The 15,230-nt window shown below is 46.8% G+C and overlaps 1 protein-coding gene across 9 annotated transcripts in view; it reads right to left on the bottom strand.

Moving 5' to 3' along the window:
• Positions 1 to 7,887, bottom strand: part of PLB1 (phospholipase B1) — a 152,720-nt gene extending 144,833 nt beyond the window's left edge. For 6 of the 9 annotated variants that reach the window (XM_027623349.1, XM_027623355.1, XM_027623354.1 and 3 more), the window contains exon 1: positions 7,644 to 7,748. The gene's annotated coding sequence lies outside the window, so the exon portion shown is untranslated. Of the gene's footprint in view, positions 1 to 7,643 lie in introns of all 9 variants that reach the window. The other 3 variants (XM_027623350.1, XM_027623353.1, XM_027623358.1) reach the window with 2 other exon arrangements.
• Positions 7,888 to 15,230: the final 7,343 nt, after the last annotated feature.

The raw sequence follows: 15,230 nt of genomic DNA, 5'->3' as shown, positions 1-15,230 counted from the left end.
CATAACAATAAAAAAATTTAAAAAAAGAACTCTCATTCATTGCTGGTGGAAATACAAAGTGGTGCAGCCACTTTGGAAGACAGTTTCTTACAAAACTAAACATATTCTTACCATACATACCTGTAATCACACTCCTTAGTATTTACATAAAAGAGGTGAAAACTTATGTCCACACAAAAGCCTGCACATGAATGTTTATAGCAGCTTATTCATAATTGCCAAAACGTGGAAGCAACCAAGATGTCCTTCAGTAGGTGGATGGAGAAATAAATTGTGGTCCATCCAGACAATGGAATATTATTCAGCATTAAAAATAAAGAAGCTATCAAGCCATGAAAAGACGGGGGAAACTTAAATGGATATCACTAAGTGAAAGAAGCCTATCTGAAAAGGCTATGCACTGTATGATTCCAAATTTATGACATTCTGGAAAAGACAAAACTACAGAGACAGTAAAAACATCAGTGGTTGCCAGAGGGGGGGGAAGGGAGGGGCGAATAGGCAGAGCACAGAGGGTTTTTAGGGCAGTGCTACTTTCTTATACATCTGTCAAAACCCCCAGAATGTAAACCAAGAGTGAATCCTAATGAAAACTGTGGACGCGGGGTGATCATGATGTGTCAATGCAGGTTTATGGACTGGAACAGATGTGCCACTCTGGTGGGGGCGTTGATGGTGGGGAAGGCTGTGCATGGGGGAGCCAGGAAGGGGATGGAAACTCTGTATTTTCTTCTCAATTTTGCTGTGAACCTAAAACTGCTCTAAAAACTAAAGTCTATTAAAAATAACATAAAAGTTACCGGATCTTGATTCAGCCTTGTAAGCAGAGAAAAGATGAATCAAAAGGAGATTTTAGAGGCAAGAAATGACCTTCCAACAAGGTTCAGGAGTCTGTTTCAGAGCTGATGTAACAGCAATCCTCTCATCTCTTTTGTAAACAGGTTAAACCTGAAATCAGAGATCTGGTTTGCAAACAAAGAGCAGAATGGGGGAGAGCGCCACTGTCTAAATTAAAACATCCAGCTGAATACTTAGAAAGGACTTCGGAACAGAAACAACATAAAACATACCAAAAAAAAAAAAAAAAGGCACAATTTTGCAGATAAAACAATTAGGTGGTCGTAATTCTAATTGACTCCCCTGTTGATCAAGGTGCCTGTAAATATTGTAAACAGCAGGGACACTGGAAAAAAAAAAAAAGACTGAGCTTTTCTACACAGTCTTGTTAGGGGAAACCGCCTTCCTGGTATTAATTCAGTTGCCTAGAGGCGGGCATCCTCCCAGGTGTCAGCTTCCTGCCCTAAATTCCTTGTTGTTTGGCTCAGACCTGGAACAGGTCTGGAGGCAGACTTGGAAACTGCAGCCTCTTGTTGGAAGCCCTTGGGCCAACTGTTGCAGAAATTATGTCTGAGACAGGAGCACCTGCTCTGGAGCTGGACCTCACAAGCCCCACCAGTCCTCTGCCTGCTGTCTTCTGGGCTCAATACATTGTCAGCGGGGGGGCCAAGCCCCTGGGCCTTCCTAGCTGCCCTGCATGGCCCTAGGGCACCAAACTGCTTTGCACCTGAGTTCTCAGGCACCCTCTAGTTGGCTGAAGGTCAGTATGGATAGAGGGTGGTCAGAAAGGACATTAGATTTGAAAGAGAACAGAAAGGATGGACTGCTCAAAATATAGACCAGGAGTACTGGAGTCATCTGGGAGCTTGTTAGAAAGGTGGAATCTCAGCCTCGCCCAGACCATCTGAATCCGTCTTGTGTGCACATTGGAGTTGGAGAAGCCCTGGTCTGGAACACTGGCTCTCAATTTCCTGGGGTGCTTTAAAAAAAAAAATGGCAGATGGAAGAGCCGGGTTCCTGACCGAAGGAATCAGGAGCTGTAGGAGTGGCTCCCAGGCACTGTTTGTGTTGTTAGGGTTTATCTTTTGTTTGTTTTATTGAGAGTTCCCCTCAGCTGAGCAACCAGGGTTAAGAACCTACTGACATTCTACACCTTTTGTTTTAGAGAAGGGGAAACAGAAACTTAGAGGAGGGAAGTGGGCTTGCCCTCGGAGAGCACATCTGTGGTCAAACCCAGGGCTCCTGACTGCTAAGGCACAGCCTTCCCCACCACCCTGACTTGTCTCTTCTTATCACCAAGTAAGCCCCTCTTGAGCCACCCTGGCTTGTCTCTTCTCATCACCAAGTAAGCCCCTTTGAGACCTGCCAACCGAGATCCTGCTACATTCCCGTCTCTTAAACAATGCCTCCCTTGTTAAAATACTGGAAATGTTTAAATTGTCCGTCAGTAGGAGAGTGGTTGAATGAGCGGTGGTACGTCCACACTATAGAATACTATATAGTAATGGAAAGAATGGGGTGAGCCACACCTACCAACAAAGCTTTTCAGGGTATAATGTTGAGCGAAGAAATGAAGAAGCCAAAAGCTATGCACAGTGAGAGATCTTTCTTCTAAAAAGAATAACAAAAACCCAATAATAAAAATACTATATTTTTCCTACAGGAAACTACATGTGTATATGTATGCGAATGTGCCTATATGTTAAATATAGAGAAAAAGGCCTATAAAAATATTTTAAAAGTCATACCAAGTTATCACAGTGATGCTACCTGAAGCTTGGTGGTCCAAGGGGTCTTTACCAGTACAGTTTTATTTACCTTTTTAACATGAATAATGTATTTCAGTATTATTTGTGTAACTAGAAGTTATTCTTAAGGGGGAAAGAGTAACAACTGGGACCTTCTAGAAGATATATTGACTTAGACATCCAAATTCTGCTACTTACACCATGAGTCAGCCGTCTTGGGGGAACTTCACTTTTCCCACCTCATCTATAAAATGGGACCACCTTCCCCCAGGGTTGGAGAAAGACGTTATGAAGGGACACAAGGCAGGAGCAGTAGGTTAGGTTGTACATCCTAGGTTAATGTCTTCTCCATGGCTTCCACCCGCGCCTTCTCCCTCCCCAACCTCTGCTTGCGCCTCTCATGCTTCGGACTCTGTACTCCTGCCTCAGCTTTTTGACACATCCTTGCCTTTTATGATGTTCATGAAATAGGAAGGTACTGGGGACTCTTCCTTTTGTCTCAGCATTTGGGCAGAGCCCCCAGTAGCCAAGAAGCCAAACACGCTGCTTCCTAAGCTGGAGTGCTGGACCTCCTCTGCTGTTTGAGAAAGAGTCTGAAATCAACCACTCTCGGCCCAGGCCCCACCTCCAGGTCCTCCTGAAGAGACTGATGGTGCACACTGCCAGGCTTTCCCCAATGGGAGGTTATCTCTGGGTTGTGCATCACCCCAACTTCCCAGCCCAGGGTAGGGGGTCTCAAAGAATTTGACAGGTGTCCCCTGGAATTTGAGGAGCAGGAGAAGTGGTATGCAACCCCTGAAGAGCCTCAGAGCGAGCAGGAGTGACTGAGAGAACAGAGGGCTGGTCTGGAAGGCTGTGAGCTTCCAAGGTATTAGAAAACCTCACCTCTCCCTATGTCTTCTTTACTGTCAATGTGACTATGCCACACTTCCGAAACCAGATGTGGGACGGGGCAATTCCATGACACCAGCTAGATGTCCTACGATCCAACTCAATTCCTACACTACCTACCCGGAGACAGTATCAGACTTCACAGGTTAAGGGCTTGGTCCTATAGGATCGCCTCCCTACACACAGACCTGCTTCAGACGCCAGAAAGTGCCGTCACCTGTGTTTCGGACCCCAACAACTATGGATTACAGGTTCCAACAACTCCCTCCCTGTGTTCAATTAATTTTCTAGAGTGGCTCACAGGACTCAGAGAAACATTTTCCTTACTAGATTACCAGTTTATTATAAAAAGATAGAACTCATGGACAGCCAGAGGGAAAAGATGTGAAGGGCAAGGTTTGGGGAAAGGAGCTTCTATGCCCTCTCTGGACGCACCACTTTCCCCAAATTTCCATGTGTTCACCAGCCTGGAAGCTCTCCAAACCCCATCTTTTTGCTTTTTTCTGGAGGCTTCGTGATACAGGCACGACTGATGAAATCATTTGTCATTGGTGACTGAACTCAGTCTCCAGCCCTGCTCCTCTCCCAGCTGGTGGGACAGGGTGGGGAGGGCAGGGAGTGAGAGTTCCAACCATCTGATCACGTGGTGGGTTCCCCTGGCAACCAGTCCCCAGCTGGAGGTGACCTAGGGGCTTTCCAAACATCGCTCATTAACATAAAAGATAACCATGTCTTGCTCACCGCACTTAGGAAATTCCAAGGGGTTTAGGAGCCCTGTGCCAGGAATGTAGCTGAACACTAACTATGTATGAATCACAGTATCACACGGGGCTCGGTGGAGCAAGGATGGGTGTGGGGGGCAGATCAGACCCTGCAGAAGAGGACCGTGATGGGATGAGGCCAGGACCCGCCGAGCCAGAGAGATCCTGTGCAGGGAAATCATAGATAAAAGAGCCAAAGAGCCTCAGTGACATGAGAGGCTCCAAAGTGACCGCAGACTCCCCCACAAGGGAACCTGGCTCTGCAGTTGGGGCCGGACCTGCGGGCGCTAATGCCACACACAGCTGTGAAATATCAGGTGGGCCCTTCCCTGCCCTCCCCCGGCCCCCCCGCCCCGCACCCCCCAGGAACAGCCTCCCCTCTCCGAGAAGGGGAAAGGTGCTGGAGGGCGAAGCCCAAGAACTAGACTGTTTTTCTCTGTGCCTGCAACTTCCCCTGCCTGACTTGCTGAGGGAAGACGCTTTCAACAGCAACTCCGAACGGAGCTTGGAGTCGTGATGTCCCCCTGGCAAGGGATTTATCACCAGGCAATGACCAGAACAGCCAGGGAGGCTGCCTGAGTTTCCCGGCAGGAAGAACAGATCCAGAGAAGGGTTTGCAGGGGCTGGCTTGGGAGAATGAAGGTACTTTCCGCAGGTGCCGTGGGTCCAGCTCATTCAGCAAAGCGCTCTCCCGGGGGGTTTCTCCGCTCACTTGCCTTAGCAGCCTGCCTTCTACCCACATGAACGGAGCCTCCTCCCGCTGTCAAACCTGGGCCTTACCTTGGCCTCTCATGGTTTCGTGCTGCAGCCCAGCTTGCGTGATCTGAACATTTTCCCTGTCCCTTTGAAGATTTTAAGCACCAGTGTCATGAAAGCGCTTCACCAGCTCCCCAAACCTTCCAGGTACCAGACTCTGAGTGCTGTGGGCTGCCTAAGAGCCCAGCCGGCCTCTGGGCTAACAGCACCTGCTGACCTTTCCCTTCCCTGCCAGGGCCGTGCTGAGCCTTCACTCCTTGAGCCCCTCTCAGCCTACAAGTAAGACCCCACCTGCTGAAAGGCTCCAAGGCTCCCCATAATTGTCCTAGTAGGCAGGTGTCTTGAAAGAAGGTGCGACTGAGTCTCCACTGTGTGGCAATGATTTGGAGAGAACATAAGCGCGACCCACCTTGTGATAAAGGCTCAAAGCAGACTTCCTCTCTTCCTTTCTCATCTTGCTAGGAAATCAGTCTTTCCTCAATTCAAGGTCAAGTCCCTAGACCACATCATCTTTTTTTCCTGTAACCATCAGCTCCCTGGAGCCTTGTGCTCCAGGTCGTCTCGCTCCCCCTCCATTGCCCTGGATGCTGGGCCCAGGTGCTCACACTTTGCCCATCACAGGAACCACACGCATCTGCCCCGCATAGCTTGCTGACCGGAACCCAGGAGCGTCGTCCCTGAGAAAGGCCTAAGGGTCAGTGCGTATTTCCTGAGCTACTTGTACGTGCCAGGTGAGGCCCCTGACCTCAAGACGCATATATTCTAAAGGCAGGCAGCATGAGAAACATTAGTTTCCCAAATGCATGTGAAATGCCAGTATGGAAATGTGCGCCCAGGTGCCCTCTCCCAGGCTCGGTTCAAGGCTCTGTGGTTAGCGGGATCTCAGGGAATTCCAGCAAGGGTAAGGCCAGGTGGCCACAATGCACAGTCAAGGCAGGTGTAGGCGGGAGAGCTGGGCCTTGGGAACATCTGGGCCTTTATCCTAAGAGAAACCAGAAGCCAATAAAGGGTTTTAAGGGATTGCGGGGGGGGGGGGGAGGGGCAGGGACAGGTATGTGACAGGATCTGCTTGATGTTTTAAAAAGGTGCCTGATGCTGTGTGGAGAATGGCTGGGAGGGAGAAAGGAGCTGCGGGGCCCATCCAGGAGGCTGCTTCCCTCCAGGCAGGAGGTGGAGGGGACTCAAAGCAGGCTGGCGGCAATGGAGATGTGGGTAAAGAGGTGCTCAGGGAATAAAACGGATGGGTTTGTGCAAGAAGGAAGGAAAGATGACGCTGGATTTCCAGCCCAGGATGGCGGTTTGCGTGGTGAGCTGCGATCATTGCTCAGGGACGGGGTCTGGGGAAGAATTCCGAGTGGAAGGCACAAATGCGGGTTTGGACCCTGAGTGTGAGGTGCCCACGAGGCAGGAAGAGAGACAGATGGGAGACCCAGAAGAGAACTCAGGCATCAGAGGTGGTCCTTCTAGCAGTGCTGGGCCGCGTCTGCCGAGGAGAGAGGGAGACAAAGAAAAATCCAGTGACTGCATCCCAAGGAACTTTGATATAAAACGGCTGGATAGAGAAGAAAGACACCTGCAAAGGAGACAATGAAAAACTGGCCGGAGAAGTGGGTTTGTGTCTTGGAGAGAGGCCTTTCTAACGTGGGGCCTGCTGTTAGAGGTCAGGGTCTGAGGCCCGGGAAACTGAGTTGTAGTAAAGTGGGTTATTGCTGATCATGGTGGTGTTTCTCAGAGCCCCTGGGCGCGTGTGCCCCACCTGGGACTGCTGTTTGCCCGTCAGTGGGGTCAAGGGATTGGATCAGCACCACGATCTCTGCAGCTAAGCCTCGTTCCAGAGAAGCATCAGGGTGGCTCATGCTTCAGTACCTCCCATGCCCGACTCCTGCCTGCATCTCAGCATGTCCTCCTGGTAGATTTGGGGGTCACGCCCCTAGAACCACAGGGCCCATGTGCGGGTGGAAGGGAATTCCCATCATTCCACAAGTGTCGGGACTTCTGTGAACCAATTTTAGGTGCTACATGAGAGGCAGGAAAACATAAAATGTGATCCCTGTCCTCAAAGACTTTGTCATCTCCTTGGGGAAAGGAGATGAACATTACATGAAAAATAAAATCTAGAAACTCAGAGTGAATGGAAAAAAAATATATAGATGCACACAAAGCCACCAAGTAAAGAGGAGGCAGCACACCCATGAGGGAAAGACGCTTGGAGCAGGCAGACCTTGAGCCAGGTCTGGAAAAAGCCATGTTTGCTGACTGGAGGAGGGTGAGCAAAGGTGTGGAGGTCAGCCGTGAGTGGACACATAAGGGGTTGGCCTGGCAGGTCCGACTGGGTGGGAGGGGGATTCCCAGAGATGGGGTGGTACGGGCATGGCTACGTCCATCGGGGTCCGGGACACTGGCCCCGTGCAGCCCCAGCACTACTGGGCCAATGTCACCCAGGACAAGCAAAAGCAGATCTCATTCTGTAGGAATCTGTTTCCCCAGAGTCACTTCTGCTCTGACCAAGAAACACAGACTCACAGACGCATCCCATCCTATAGGCAGGACTGGGTCTGAGGGAAATACCTGAGTATCGATGGTAGGGTTCTCACCAGACCCTGTCCCTTCATCATCCCTCCAACCAAACCGACAAAAAGTCATTTCTCACCTTGACCATGGACAGACCCTTCTTCCTCTTCTCCTCCACCTCACGCCGGGCCTCTCACTCTCCCCGCCTAGGTGGGGGTTGCTGCGGGCTCCTCCCTGAGGTCGGCCTGCTGCACCTTCAGGCCAGGACAAGCTTCTCTGGGCGGCTCTTCTCTAAGAGACTCCACTGCCCACATGAGGTCCGGGAGCTCCTCCCCTTTCCTCCTGACTCCAGCCCACATCTCCAGAACTCTCTCCTTCCTCTAGTCTTGGTTTGCTTCCTCCCTTCTCTGTCCTCACTTCCTCTCCTTGTCATCAGGCTCTTCCCTCCACCGGTTCTTATAGCCTCTGGAAGGGGCACAAGCCTCCGGCCCAGTCCCTCAAGGCCTTCCACAGTAAGTCTAAACCTTCCCTCTGGCCTTATCTGCAAAGACTCCCTTTGAGCCACACCACACATTTCTGGTACCACACCAGCCTCCTCAACTTTCCTCAGGCTGCACCTTCCTCCCGTCTTCATCTGACAAGTTCCTTTCAACCCTCCAGATTAATTTCAAACCCATCTGTCTCATGTGGCAGCCAAGCAAAATGCATAAGAAGAATACGTACTTTGGAATCAGAGATATCTGACCTTAATCTCTGGCCGTTTTCTAGCCCTGTACCCCTGGGCAAGTTGCTTCATGTCTTCTGAGCCTGTTTCCTAATCTATAAAAGGAGGGGAACGATCTGTTCCTTAGAGAGGTGAGGATAAAATGAAATCCTGTATGTGAGGCGCTCAGCATGGCACCTGGCTCCTGGCAGAGACTCAGAAATGCTTACTATCGGAGCTTGTTTCAGTCCCCTCCCACCAGCTATGAACTCACTCTCCTTTCAAGCTCTAGAACATATTGGGTCTCTCTATCAGCACTCAAACTGGCAGCAAACTCCTCTAAAGCAAGAGCTCCTTTTTTGAGTCTTACACAAAAGATATTTGTCAAATGGAAATGGAAATTGTTGACAGGCTGTAATGACTTGTCCTAGGAAGAACAAATACTTTCCTGTGGCAAAAGATGCCCAGAAGACAACAAGGGCTATCACCTGCATTCTAATCCCCAGACCAGCTCACCGTCTCATCCCATACCTTATCCCAGTGCATCGGACCACTTCAGCCACTTCCTCGTTGCTCCTGTCTGTCCAGTGCAATGACCTTGGGCAGGAATGTGCCTGGCTGAGCAGAGATGACCTCCAACAATGTCCAAAGGAGAAGCTGTGCCCTGATAGATCCTGAGTATCGATGGTATGCTTCTCCCCAGACCATGTCCCTTTGTCATCCCTCCAACCAAACCGACAAAAGATCATTTCTCACCTTGACCATGGACAGGCTTGACCACTCACCAGCTTGACCACTCAACATGGTCTCATCTCTTTACACTCTGCAAATGGAATGCCAAACTCAGAGATTTTCCTTCCCAAGACCCTTGACATTCTTTCCCACCAGCTGACCTCACATGGAGCCACCTCTATCCATTAGAGATGTTAGCATTGATAATCTCCAATGAGCAGGGGGCAGCCTCCCAAGGCAGCACAGGGCCACTGACCACTGCCCATCTCCTCCCAGCAACCTTCAAGCTCGGCCTACAAAGGAACATGTGAGAAGGAAGATGGGCCTGCACCATCCGGTCACACCCTTTCTCACCCCAGGGCAATAGGTGTCTACTTCCAGATATCCATACAACTCAAAGCAAAGAGAATCTACTCAGGGTGGTGAAGCAGATTCTCTCCTCATTCAGTCCCCTTCCTCTGAGATGAGAGACCAAAATAACCAGACTGATCAGGGGTATCATCCAGAGACAAGGGTGAGCCTTTGTCCAAGGGACTGGATCTTAATAGAAAGTTGAGTGGGGGATGAGTTAATCAGCACACCAGCAGCCTCCCCAGCCTAGAGGATTCCCTAGAACCCCAAGATAAATTTCAATCTGTGTCCCTATAAAACCATCCTGCCAGGGGCACCTGGGTGGCTCAGTCATTAAGCGTCTGCCTTCGGCTTCGGTCATGGTCCCAGGGTCCTAGGATCGAGCCCCACATCGGGCTCCCTGCTCTGCGGGAAGCCTGTTTCTCCCTCTCCCACTCCCCCTGCTTGTGTTCCCTCTCTCGCTGTCTCTCTGTCAAATAAATAAATAAAAATCTTAAAAAAAAAAAAAAACATCCTGCTATTACCCCGACCCTCCTTGGTGTTCCTTCTCTGGCCAGGCACGGTGGCACCCTGTGTCTTCCCCTGTGACGGCACTTAGCTCCTCCAGTCTTTGGCTGATCATAGGTCTGTCTCAACATGGAGGCAGAGCTCCTTGAGGGATTTGCCTCTCAACAGCCCCAACTGCCTGTATGTACCTGCACATACAATAGCCACTCAATAAAAATGTGTTGGAATGAATGAAGCCATGGATTAGAATGTAGATTAAGACTTAAAATTTAAACTTCTCCCATTGGTGCAAAGAAGAAGTAAGATGAAGTCTCCTTTCCCTGACATGCCAAACTCTTTCATTCTCCCTGTCTTCCAGGCCCCAGACCTCCACCATCTGACTCCTTCATCTTCTTGTCTTTCACCTCCATGAAGCCCTTCCTGACTACCCAGGTCCCAAGGACCATTCCCTGGGCCTAGATGCTTGGTCCCTTCACCTGGCATTTGATCTGTCCTATCTTGGTTCCTAATTATTTGCCGGCATGATTCCTCTCCCTATTGAGGACTGCAAGCTCCAAAAAGGCAACAAGCCTGTGTTCTGATTCTTTGCATCCCCTAAAGAAGAAACACAGAATATGGTCCAAAGTCAGCATTTTACAAATTAGTAAAGTGACTGAGTGAGTTGACAAATCACCTAATTTCCAAGGGGCATTCCACATTTTTACACAACTCCAAGCACACCTGTGGGTCACAGCGTACCTCGTGTCTTCTGCAGAGCATACTTGCTATAGCACATGGTGCATGACATGTGCAGTGTTCCACACACACCTCTCTGTGCATGGGACCCTCTGAGTCTCCCATATCCCTACACCTTCTGAGTGCCCTCTGCTCCCACTCCAAGTACATTCTTTCCCAATCTAGCAGAAAAGAAACAGCTCAAGGACTAAGAGTAGGAGCCCAATGTCATCTCAGCTTAGGTCTGGGCTTGCTGAGAGGTCTGGATCAATATGCCTCAACTTCTATCAAAAATGAGGGCACTAACTGCTAGGATAAATGAGGCAGGAGAAAGAATCAGCGATATAGAAGACAAAATGATGGAAAATAAAGAGGCTGAGAAAAAGAGAGATAAAAAACTACAGGCTCACAAGGGCAGAATTCGAGAGATAAGCGATACGATAAGACGAAACAACATTAGAATAATTGGGATCCCAGAAGAAGAAGAAAGAGAAAGAGGGGCAGAAGGTATATTGGAGCAAATTATAGCAGAGAACTTCCCTAATGTGGGGAAGGAAACAGGCATCAAAATCCAGGAGGCACAGAGAACCCCTCTCAAAATCAATAAAAATAGGTCAACAACCCGACATCTAATAGTAAAACTTATGAGTCTCAGAGACAAAGAGAAAATCCTGAAAGCAGCTCGGGAGAAGAGATATGTAACCTACAATGGTAGAAACATTAGATTGGCAACCGACCTATCCACAGAGACCTGGCAGGCCAGAAAGGACTGGCATGATATCTTCAGAGCACTAAACGAGAAAAATATGCAGCCAAGAATACTATATCCAACTAGGCTATCATTGAAAATAGAAGGAGAGATAAAAAGCTTCCAGGACAAACAAAAACTAAAGGAATTTGCAAACACAAAACCAGCCCTACAAGAAATATTGAAAGAGGTCCTCTAAGCAAAGAGAGAGCCTAAAAGCAGCATAGATCAGAAAGGAACACAGACAAAATACAGTAACAGTCACCTTACAGGCAATACAATGGCACTAAATTCATACCTTTCAATAGTTACTCCGAATGTAAATGGGCTAAATGCCCCAATCAAAAGACACAGGCTATCAGATGGGATTAAAAAACAAGACCCATCCATATGCTGTCTGCAAGAGGCTCATTTTAGACCCAAAGACACCCCCAGATTGAAAGTGAGGGTGTGGAAAACCATTAACCATGCTAACGGACACCAAAAGAAAGCTGGGGTGGCAATCGTTATATCAGACAAATTAGATTTTAAAACAAACACTGTAATAAGAGATGAAGAAGGACGCTATATCCTACTTAAAGGATCTATCCAACAAGAAGATCTAACAATTGTAAATATCTATGCCCCTAACGTGGGAGCAGCAATTATATAAGGAAATTAATAACAAAAGCAAAGAAACACATTGACAACAATACAATAATAGTGGGGGACTTTAACACCCCCCTAACTGAAATGGACAGATCATCTAAGCAAAGATCAACAAGGAAATAAAGACTTTAAATGAAACACTGGACCAAATGGAATTTACAGACATATTCAGAACATTCCATCCCAAAGCAACAGAATACACATTCTTCTCTAGTGCCCATGGAACATTCTCCAGAATTGATCACATCCTAGGTCACAAATCAGGTCTCAACCGGTACCAAAAGACTGGGATTATTCCCTGCATATTTTCAGACCACGATGCTTTGAAACTAGAACTCAACCACAAGAGGAAAGTCAGAAAGAACTCAAATACATGGAGGCTAAAGAGCATCCTACTAAAGAATGAATGGGTCAACCAGGAAATTAAAGAAGAATTAAAAAAATTCATGGAAACCAATGAAAATGAAAACACAACTGTTCAAAATCTTTGGGATACAGCAAAGGCAGTCCTGAGAGGAAAGTATATAGCAATACAAGCCTTTCTCAAGAAACAAGAAACGTCTCAAATACACAACCTAACCCTACACCTAAAGGAGCTAGAGAAAAAACAGCAAATAAAGCCTAAACCCAGCAGGAGAAGAGAAATAATAAAGATCAGAGCAGAAATCAATGAAATAGAAACCAAAAGAATGGTAGAACAGATCAATGAAACTAGGAGCTGCTTCTTTGAAAGAATTAACAAGATTGATAAACCCCTGGCCAGACTTATCAAAAAGAAAAGAGAAATGACCCAAATCAACAAAATCATGAAGGAAAGAGGAGAGATCACAACCAACACCAAAGAAATACAAACAATTATAAGAACATATTCTGAGCAACTCTATACCAGCAAATTAGATAACCTGGAAGAAATGGGTGCATTCCTAGAGATGTATCAACTACCAAAATTGAACCAGGAAGAAATAGAAAACCTGAACAGACCTATAACCACTAAGGAAATGGAAGCAGTCATCAAAAATCTCCCAACAAACAAAAGCCCAGGGCCAGATGGCTTCCCAGGGGAATTCTATCAGACATTTAAAGAAGAATTAATACCTATTCTCCTGAAACTGTTCCAAAAAATAGAAATGGAAGGAAAACTTCCAAACTCATTTTATGAGGCCACCATTACCTTGATCCCCAAACCAGACAAAGACCCCATCAAAAAGGAGAATTACAGACCAATATCCTTGATGAACATGGATGCAAAAATTCTCACCAAAGTACTAGCCAATAGGATCCAACAGTACATTAAAAGGATTATTCACCACGACCAAGTGGGATTTATCCCTGGGCTGCAAGGTTGGTTCAACATCCGCAAATCAATCAACGTGATACAATACATTAACAAAAGAAAGAACAAGAATCATATGATCCTCTCAATAGATGCAGAAAAAGCATTTGACAAAATACAGCATCCTTTCTTGATCAAAACTCTTCAGAGTATAGGGATAGAGGGTACATACCTCAATAACATAAAAGCCATCTATGAAAAACCTACAGCCAATATCATTCTCAATGGGAAAAGCTGAGAGCTTTTCCCCTAAGGTCAGGAACGCGGCAGGGATGTCCACTCTCACCACTGCTATTCAACATAGTATTAGAAGTCCTAGCCACAGCAATCAGACAACAAAAAGAAATCAAAGGCATCCAAATCGGCAAAGAGGAAGTCAAACTCTCACTCTTTGCAGATGAGATGATACTGTATGTGGAAAACCCAAAAGACTCCAACCCAAAACTGCTAGAACTCATACAGGAATTCAGTAAAGTAGCAGGATATAAAATCAATGCACAGAAATCAGTGGCATTCCTATACACCAACAAGACAAAAGAGAGACAAATCAAGGAGTCGATCCCCTTTACAATTGCACCCAAAACCATAAGATACCTAGGAATAAATTTAACCAAAGAGGCAAAGGCTCTGTACTCAGAAAACTATAAAATACTCATGAAAGAAATTGAAGAAGACACAAATGGAAAAACGTTCCCTGCTCATGGATTGGAAGAACAAACATTGTGAAGATGTCAGTGCTACCTAGAGCAATCTACACATTCAATGCAATCCTCATCAAAATACCAACCACCTTTTTCAAAGAGATGGAACAAATAATCCTAAAAGTTGTATGGAACCAGAAGAGACCCTGAATAGCCAGAGGAATATTGAAAAAGCAAAGCAAAGCTGGTGGCATCACAATTCCGGACTTCCAGCTCTATGACAAAGCTGTCATCATCAAGACGGTATGGTACTGGCACAAAAACAGACACATAGATCAATGGCACAGAATCGAGAGCCCAGAAATGGACCCTCAACTCTATGGTCAACTCATCTTTGACAAAGCAGGAAAGAATGTCCAATGGCAAAAAGACAGTCTCTTCAACAAATGGTGTTGGGAAAATTGGACAGCCACAGAAGAAGAATGAAACTGGACCATTTCCTTACACCACACACAAAAATAGACTCCAAATGGTTGAAAGACCTAAACGTGAGACAGGAGTCCATCAAAATCCTAAAGGAGAACACAGGCAGCAACCTCTTCGACCTCAGCCGCAGCAACTTCTTCCTAGAAACATGGCCAAAGGCTAGGGAAGCCAGGGCAAAAATGAACTATTGGGATTTCATCAAGATAGAAAGCTTTTGCACAGCAAAAGAAACAGTCCACAAAACCAAAAGACAACCGACAGAATGGGAGAAAATATTTTCAAATGACATATCAGATAAAGGGCTAGTATCCAAAATCTATAAAGAACTTATCAAACTCAACACCCAAAGAACAAATAATCCAATCAAGAAATGGGCAGAAGACATGAACAGACATTTTTCCAAAGAAGACATCCAAATGGCCAACAGACACATGAAAAAGTGCTCAACATCGCTCAGCATCAGGGAAATCCAAATCAAAACCTCAATGAGATACCACCTCACACCCGTCAGAATGGCTAAAATTAACAAGTCAGGAAACGACAGATGTTGGCGGGGATGCGGAGAAAGGGGAACCCTCCTACACTCTTGGTGGGAATGCAAGCTGGTGCAACCACTCTGGAAAACAGTCTGGAGGTTCCTCAAACAGTTGAAAATGGAGCTAACGTACGATCCAGCAATTGCACTACTGAGTATTTACCCCAAAGATACAAATGTAGGGATCCAAAGGGGTATGTGCACCCCAATGTTTATAGCAGCAATGTCCACAATAGGCAAACTGTGGAAAGAGCCAAGATGTCCATCTACAGATGAACGGATAAAGAAGAGGTGGTATATATACACAATGGAATATGATGCAGCCATC

Source organism: Zalophus californianus, chromosome 8, assembly GCF_009762305.2.
Source record: "Zalophus californianus isolate mZalCal1 chromosome 8, mZalCal1.pri.v2, whole genome shotgun sequence".
NCBI lineage: Eukaryota > Metazoa > Chordata > Mammalia > Carnivora > Otariidae > Zalophus > Zalophus californianus.
This window is presented reverse-complemented; position numbering and strand designations above follow the sequence as displayed.